A 7,568-nucleotide genomic window follows, 5' to 3' on the forward strand; every position below is an offset into this window, starting at 1 on the left:
CACCTTCAAGATCCATACCTCCACAGTGAGACCTTCCCTGCTTCTCCTCCGGAAAGCACTGACACTGAGTCAGTGCCTTCCAACTCGTAAATCTTTAATGATCTTCCTAAATATTTACAGGACGGTAATAGTGTTCCTTTCAACAAAGTTCTTCAAGAACATTAGAAGTTGTTCAGCGATGATCCCCAGGAGTATGACGTGGTTCAGCACGACATCCAGCTGGTTCCTGTTACCAGGCCGATTCGTCAACCCTTCTACCGTATCAGTCTGTACGAAAAGGAAGTTATGCGTGCTGAAGTACAGTACCTTCTGGATCATGGGCTGGCCACCCCTTGTGAGTCCCCTTTTGCCTCACCCTGTATCTTGGTGCCGAAACCGCACGGTAAAGTACGCCTTTGTACTGATTACAGGAAACTAAACCTTGTGACCGTCAAGGATGCTTATCCTTTACCACGTATAGATGATATCCTTGACACAGTAGGCAATGCCAATTATTTATCCCAAATTGATTTGTTAAAGGGCTTTTACCAAATCAGCCTGACAGAGAGAGCTAAGGAAATATCTGCCTTCACCACTCCTTTTGGCCTATACAGATATGAACGCCTTCCTTTTGGACTGTGTAACGCCCCGGCCACCTTCCAGCGAGCTGTCAACCGCGTCATGTACAACCTAGATTACACGTACGCCTCGTAGGTGTAATCGTAGCCTGGTGGGGCCATGTAGCCTGGTGGATAGCGCGCAGGACTCGTAATTCTGTGGCGCGGGTTCGATTCCCGCACGAGGCAGAAACAAATGGGCAAAGTTTCTTTCACCCTGAATGCCCCTGTTACCTAGCAGTAAATAGGTACCTGGGTGTTAGTCAGCTGTCACGGGCTGCTTCCTGGGGGTGGAGGCCTGGTCGAGGACCGGGCCGCGGGGACACTAAAGCCCCAAAATCATCTCAAGATACGCCTATTTGGACGACATCGTTGTGGCAACTAACACCTGGAGCGAACATCTGTTCCAGCTGCAACGACTGTTCTCCAAGCTCCTCACAGCCGGCCTTACCATCAACTTGGGCAAATCCACCTTTCCCAAAGATATTACGAAGCCCTTCATCATCAATGTTGACGCCAGTGGTACCGGCATCGGGGGCGTCCTAATCCAACAATAAAGAGGCACAGAGGTTCTTCCTGTTAGCTACTACATCTACAAGTTGAAGCCCCTATCAAACGAACTACAGCACTATAGAAAAGGAACTCCTCTCCATCGTCCTGATTCTGCAACATTTCGAACCTTACCTACAGGGAAATCGGTCTATCACCATCTACTTGGACCACAATCCCCTAAGGTTCCTACAAGAGGCCCAATTCAGCAATGAACGTCTTCTACGCTGGGCTCTGTACTTGCAGAATTTTAATCTGGCGATCTTCTACATCAAAGGTTCAGACAACATCATAGCCGACGCCCTCTCCAGAGTATACGAGTTAAAGACAACTACTCCTACTTCTACACCAGCCACTGAAGTAACTTAACCCGTAAGAGGAGGCTTCGGGGGAGAGCTGTTACGATAATCTCCTTTAAGAGAGATTTGGCCTGCTCTTTTCTATCATAATGTTACTTCAGTACATCTACAACATCTCTATACTACAAGCAAGTGTGATATGTATTGAGTCAGATACGTTTTGCCAGGCCAAAACGTTTCATCGCACTTGCTCTCCACCTCCCCCCTGTTGTAATCCACAAGATAGGAGGGATTATTAGCTAGAGGATCATTACTACAACACTTAACGAATGATGATTGGAAGTACATGTTAAGTAGACAGACTATGGATCACATATCTAAGAAAGGTCAAGGGATTAAGACCGCAGCTGCTTAGCCAAATTAATAATTCCTGGAAAGAGGACTCAGGCTTCTAGGGATAAGGTTAATCGGATAATACCTTCCTTGAGAGGCGTGGTGAAATGTTTGAGGCCATGGTTGGCTAAAGGGGGCTTTATCATTGTTTGGCCGAAAAAATTCGGCCAAACACGACAAATTTATAAAAATACTACAACGTTCTGGCAACACCGTGGTGCAAACCGTTTAATGTTATGATAATAAATAACGTAATTAGAGTAAATTTTCCAGCCGCAATTGTCCGAAATCTGGTCCTCGCGGCTCGGGTGCGCCGTAGGGTGATGCGTCATACATTGTAAGCGTCTAGTATTTCGCAATATAGTGGAAAATATCTTGTTATGCATATACAAATTATAAACACAGTCGCTGGCAACTGTCTTGTGTGAGAGGGAGGGACCATAAGCCGATTACTGGCTCAGTCACCCCATCTGTGCCTGTGCGGGCGGTCGTATGACTGACGCGCTCTCACAGATCGTATTTTCTTGCATATACTGCACAATGGATATAGTATCGGACAAGAAGAAAGCTCTAAAGGCAAGAGCTCTACGCGTTAGCCAAGTAAAGAAGGAGCGTAAAGCCACACTGAGGCAAAACAAGAGTTCTCTTGAGTGAAGAGAGAGGGCAGCCCGCCCCACAAAACACTACCTCGCCTCACTCCCAGGCACCCACACCTCCTGTGGCACCTGCCACACCTCTGTGGCACCTGCCACACCTCCTGCTGCACCTGCCACACCACCTGCGGCACCTGCCACACCACCTGCGGCACCTGCCACTCAAGATCTTAGACCTGCAACTCAAGACGTTCTCCCTCTTGATGTTGCAAGATGTTGCATATTTCAGACCAATTATATTAGGTTAGTATGTATTATTTTTTTATATCTTGATACTACATCATAAATAATTGTAAATATAAAGCTGCTGTCTTTTTTTTATTTTTTTTTATTTTTTATTTTTTTTTTATTTTTTTTTAATAATTTTTTTTTTTTTTTATCAGGCGATCTTCATGGAACTTACACACCTTACTGAAGGAATGCCAATCTACAAGGGTGGTAATTTTGATTGAAATTGGTCGTTCATCAACCTCAGCCAAAGGTGGCTGAACTTTGACCTTGATTTTTTACAGGTAACTAATTTGCAACTATATGGTTGAATAACTTTTTTATTTATTATTCAATTTACATGGAACTTTCACATTATATGTAGAGTCTGTGCCTCTAAAAACCCAAGTTATATATTTCCCCTAAGATCATTTATTGATTTTATATATATTTATAAACATCATTTTGTTGCATAATTTTTTGGGTGAACTTTGAAAATTTGTATTATTGCACTAAATAGGTTTGGGATAATAATGCCACTAGACAACCTTTATTATATAGTATTGTGATAGCTGAGTATCATAGAAATAATTTCAGTTGATATTTGTATTTGTTATATCAACTTTAAAACATGTAAAAAATGGTTAAATTTTTTTTTTTTTTTCTCCCTCTCTATTTAGGCTGCGATGCTGAAACTTGGACCACTTGCAGCGCTCTTCACGTGTAACACGTCAATAAATTTTCATTGCACTAGATCAACTTTTATGAACCCTATCTAATGCCCCCTAAAGTCAGTCTGATTGTGGGAGTTGAACTGAGAAGTCCTCTGGATCTCCGTTGTGGCAGCAGCGAAGTGTAGCAGACAGCTATGCGAGAACCTGATGTGATCTTAGTGACGAAGTTAAGTCTGCAGTATGTGAGTATTGGTTGAAAGACTAACCGGGTGTGGAGCGTTGTAGTAATCATTCCGTATTAGGGACTTAGGCAGAAGTTACGAGTGCAAGTGGTGACCGCGGTGGTCAAGTGGTTTATGGGTATTGGAAGTGTATTTACCTAATAGAGTATGTTAATATGTTATTATTTGTCAGAGTCTATTCTTTGTAATTAAATGACAAAACCCGACGGCCTTTAAATACCTTACATATGTTCACTCATTGTGTTCCAGTACAAACCTAGTGGTACGCCTCAAGGGTCTGGTGTGTGTAGGAGTACCCGGTGGTAGTAACGGTTGCTGAGGCAAGGTGTTATGTGTTGTGTAATTGCTGTGTTCGGAATGAACCGGGGCTCAGCGTCACGACACCCCTCCCCCTTCGTCGATCACCAAACCACCACTTCAAGCCAGCCCGCTTCTGATTGGTGAATCGACATCTGCACCTCTGCACTTCAGCGCCATCTACATACCCGATGACGGAGCATGCACCAGCCATTGGATTCAGAATATCCTTGTGCTCTAAAGCTGACAACCCTATTTGATAAATGCTCTGTTTATTGATGGATGTTTTCAGCCAGCACTTTATTCTCAGCACCTGTTAATTCATTTTTGTCTTTATCCATTTTAGAGTAACGTTACCAATATTTTATTTTCTGTTAATTTTTGACATTATAATCTTGTTTGTTTGCACTGTACATAGCAAAGGAATTGTCTAATTCATATTTGTTTTCAATTTAATTAAGGTTTCATTGTTCATACTATTTGTTTTGTTTGTTTTGCCTTTCTTTGCCACAGGACACAACAGCTATGCAGTCATCTTTTTTTTTTTTTTAAATGTGATAGGCATTGACACCAGCCATTGGGAGGACTGCCGAACACCTACACTTCTTTTTTCCATCACAATATATTTATAGCCCCCCATATGAAATAGATATTTATTTACTTACATCTTAGGCTAGACTGGGATGGAGAGTTGAAGTTTTCGACACTAACTGTATAATACGACGAAGGAGGGGTGTGTGGCATCCTTATATTTGATGATCAAGTGGGAGGCAGCGTTGCCACATGCAACACCTCACAGACTCCCCTCCCTTCATGTTAGGGTTAGGGTTGCTATGGGGAACTTTTTTCTCGTCTGGATGTCATCTCTAAGGGGAGTTCTGCAAAAAAAAACCAGGTAGGCTGTCTATGGTCTTAGGAGGGTAGCGCTCCTTTTGAGAGTGAATACACAATACATGCAACATCTCACAGCTCTTGTATGAAAGAGAAGGATTAGAGTTGCTTTAGAGAACTTTTTTTCTCTCGTCTGGAGGTCATCTCAATGGGAGTCCCCCCAAAAACCAGGTAGGACTGTCTTTGTCCTGAGGAGGGTGGCGCTCCTTGGGGAGTGAATACACACTTACACACTCACACACACACACTCACACACACACACACACACACACACACACACACACACACACACACATACTCACTGACACTCTCACTCACACACTCACACTCTCTCATATATATATATATATATATATATATATATATATATATATATATATATATATATATATATATATATATATATATATATATATATATATATTGTTACGGACCCGAGCCCAGCGTCCAAGCACGGAGCAGTGACGACCGCGCCATCTGTGGGTCAGCTCCCGAAACCCCCTCCAAATGGACGACGCCACCTAGTGAGGACGAGATATACTGGCCACAAGGGCTAGTTTCCCATCCTGATCAGCTCATAACACAGCCGCTGCTGACCTCTGGTGAGGTGACGCTTAGACAGCAACGCCATCTATGGAATGGATAGGCGGGCGTTTGTGTCTAAGCCTGTAAGTAAGGTGCCCTAGTGTGTCCCTATTACTGATGACGTGTCTGATTACAGAGTCGACATGGGACTGCTGTAATGGAAGTTGGATCAGTCTACCCAAGGCAGCTGTCTTGTCTCCAAGTATTTGCTGCAACAGCTGTGAGTCGCCCCCCCCCCCCCGGATGAACACTGTGGTGTTAGCCTGCCTGTGAAGTGGCAGTTGAGGGATTGTCATACCCGGGACTGACTGGTGGAGACGCTTAACCACTGGGGTGTTGTGGAAAGGAGAGTGACCTGTGGGATCACACGAGGCTCCTGACTAGGGCTCGCGACCTTAGTATCGATCGTGGAGTAGCCTAACCAGCGTTGCTGATTGGAACCTGCCAGCTACCGGCTGGATTTGTGGTTGACGGCCTCCACGACGGTGCCCCCAGTGGAACTGTGATTTGGCTGGCCAGTGGCCAGGGTAGACTCAAGAGAATTGAAGGATACATCATAAGGCCACAAGAGGACTAAGAGTTTAGCCTTGTTGAGCACCGTGAACGTCCAGAGTCTTCAGAGGAAGACTACGTTGTATATAATAGTGTTTAACCCCCCTCCCCAGGGTAACCTTTTATATATTATTTATGGTGACGGTAATAATTATATTATTAAGTTTTTGCCTTTATTTCCCTTCCCCTTTAATTTACTTGCGTTACGGATCACATCCCTTGAAAGCCACTACTAGCTTGGGGCCGGATACCCTACCTCTAACAACATCAGAGAAAGAACCCGGTTGTGACCCGAGAGGGCCATAACATATATATATATATATATATATATATATATATATATATATATATATATATATATATATATATATATATATATATATATATATATATATATATATATATATATATATATAATATGGAAAATATAAGAAAAATATGGAGGAGTGTACTTCTGCCACAGTCGACTAACTTAATATTTTTCATCAACCGGCAAGAATATTTGTAGCTGGATTTAGCAATTCTGGGAAAACTAGTCTGGTGGTAAATTTATGTGTTAAATACCACAGGAAATTCTCAAAAATTATAGTGTCAACTGCAAATAATACTGAACATTCTCTTTCAAACGACCCCATTTTGTGAAACAAGGTTACACTCTCCCAAGGGTTGATTAACCCTTTAGAGTATAAGAATCCTTTTTCAAATGAGTCAGTTTTGTATACAATTGATGACTTATACCTGGAAGCCATACAGAGTCCAATTATAGCCAATATCTTCACCCGAGGGAGACACGATAATATTTCAGTAATTTTAATTAGTCAAAATTTGTTTCCCTAGGAGAAATATGCTAGGACAATAACTCTGAATTGTACCCATTATATATTAATGAAGCAGAGAGACATAACCCAACTTGAAATTTTAAGCGGTTAGTTATATGGGAGAAAAACTATTAATAATTTTGTTGAAATATACCGTCGGGCAATATCCCAGAGAGAGTATGGCTATTTATTGGTCGATCTGACAGATCCTGAGACATTACAACTACGAATGAGCATTGTCAATGAAGACCAGTGTGAAATTGTTTATCAAATGTGAACAAAAAAAGCCTTTAACGACGCAGAAACGGTCAATTCTTACCACCATCTATAATGACATTTCTAGCTTGGGAGGTTTCACAGGATCAATTCAAAAATTGTATAAGGCCGCCAGACTTAAACGCACCAGCATCAGTATTGCAGATGTGAGGGAATTTCTTCGTGGGGAGCAATCTTATACCTTACATAGAAGAAATTTAGTTAGGTTTCCTCGACAGAAAATATTAGCTCCTAAGCCCCGCACCATAATTGCCTGTGATTTGGGAGACTTTTGTAGTTTACAAAAATGCAATAGTGGCGTTAAATATATTTTGATTTGTGTCGATGTTTATTCTCGCCTAATGCAGACTCAAACTTTAAAAACAAAAAATTCAACTGATGTGGTAGCTGCTCTAAAGAAGATGTTAGAGGTAACCTCTTAGTTTCACGGGGTAAGACGAATATTCGCCAACCGAGGTAGAGAATTTTACAACAGGACAGTTCAAAATTATTTGAATAAGAAAAATATTAAATTATATAGTGTATTTTCGGAAATG

General features: G+C 41.9%; 1 long non-coding RNA gene across 1 annotated transcript; it reads left to right on the plus strand.

Moving 5' to 3' along the window:
* The first annotated feature begins 2,312 nt into the window (after positions 1-2,312).
* LOC138358627 (uncharacterized) lies at positions 2,313-3,474 on the plus strand. Its single transcript, XR_011225497.1, has 3 exons — positions 2,313-2,733; positions 2,874-3,002; positions 3,378-3,474. It is a non-coding gene; the product is annotated as an uncharacterized lncRNA (long non-coding RNA).
* Positions 3,475-7,568: the final 4,094 nt, after the last annotated feature.

Source organism: Procambarus clarkii, chromosome 85, assembly GCF_040958095.1.
Source record: "Procambarus clarkii isolate CNS0578487 chromosome 85, FALCON_Pclarkii_2.0, whole genome shotgun sequence".
Taxonomy (NCBI): Eukaryota; Metazoa; Arthropoda; class Malacostraca; order Decapoda; family Cambaridae; genus Procambarus; species Procambarus clarkii.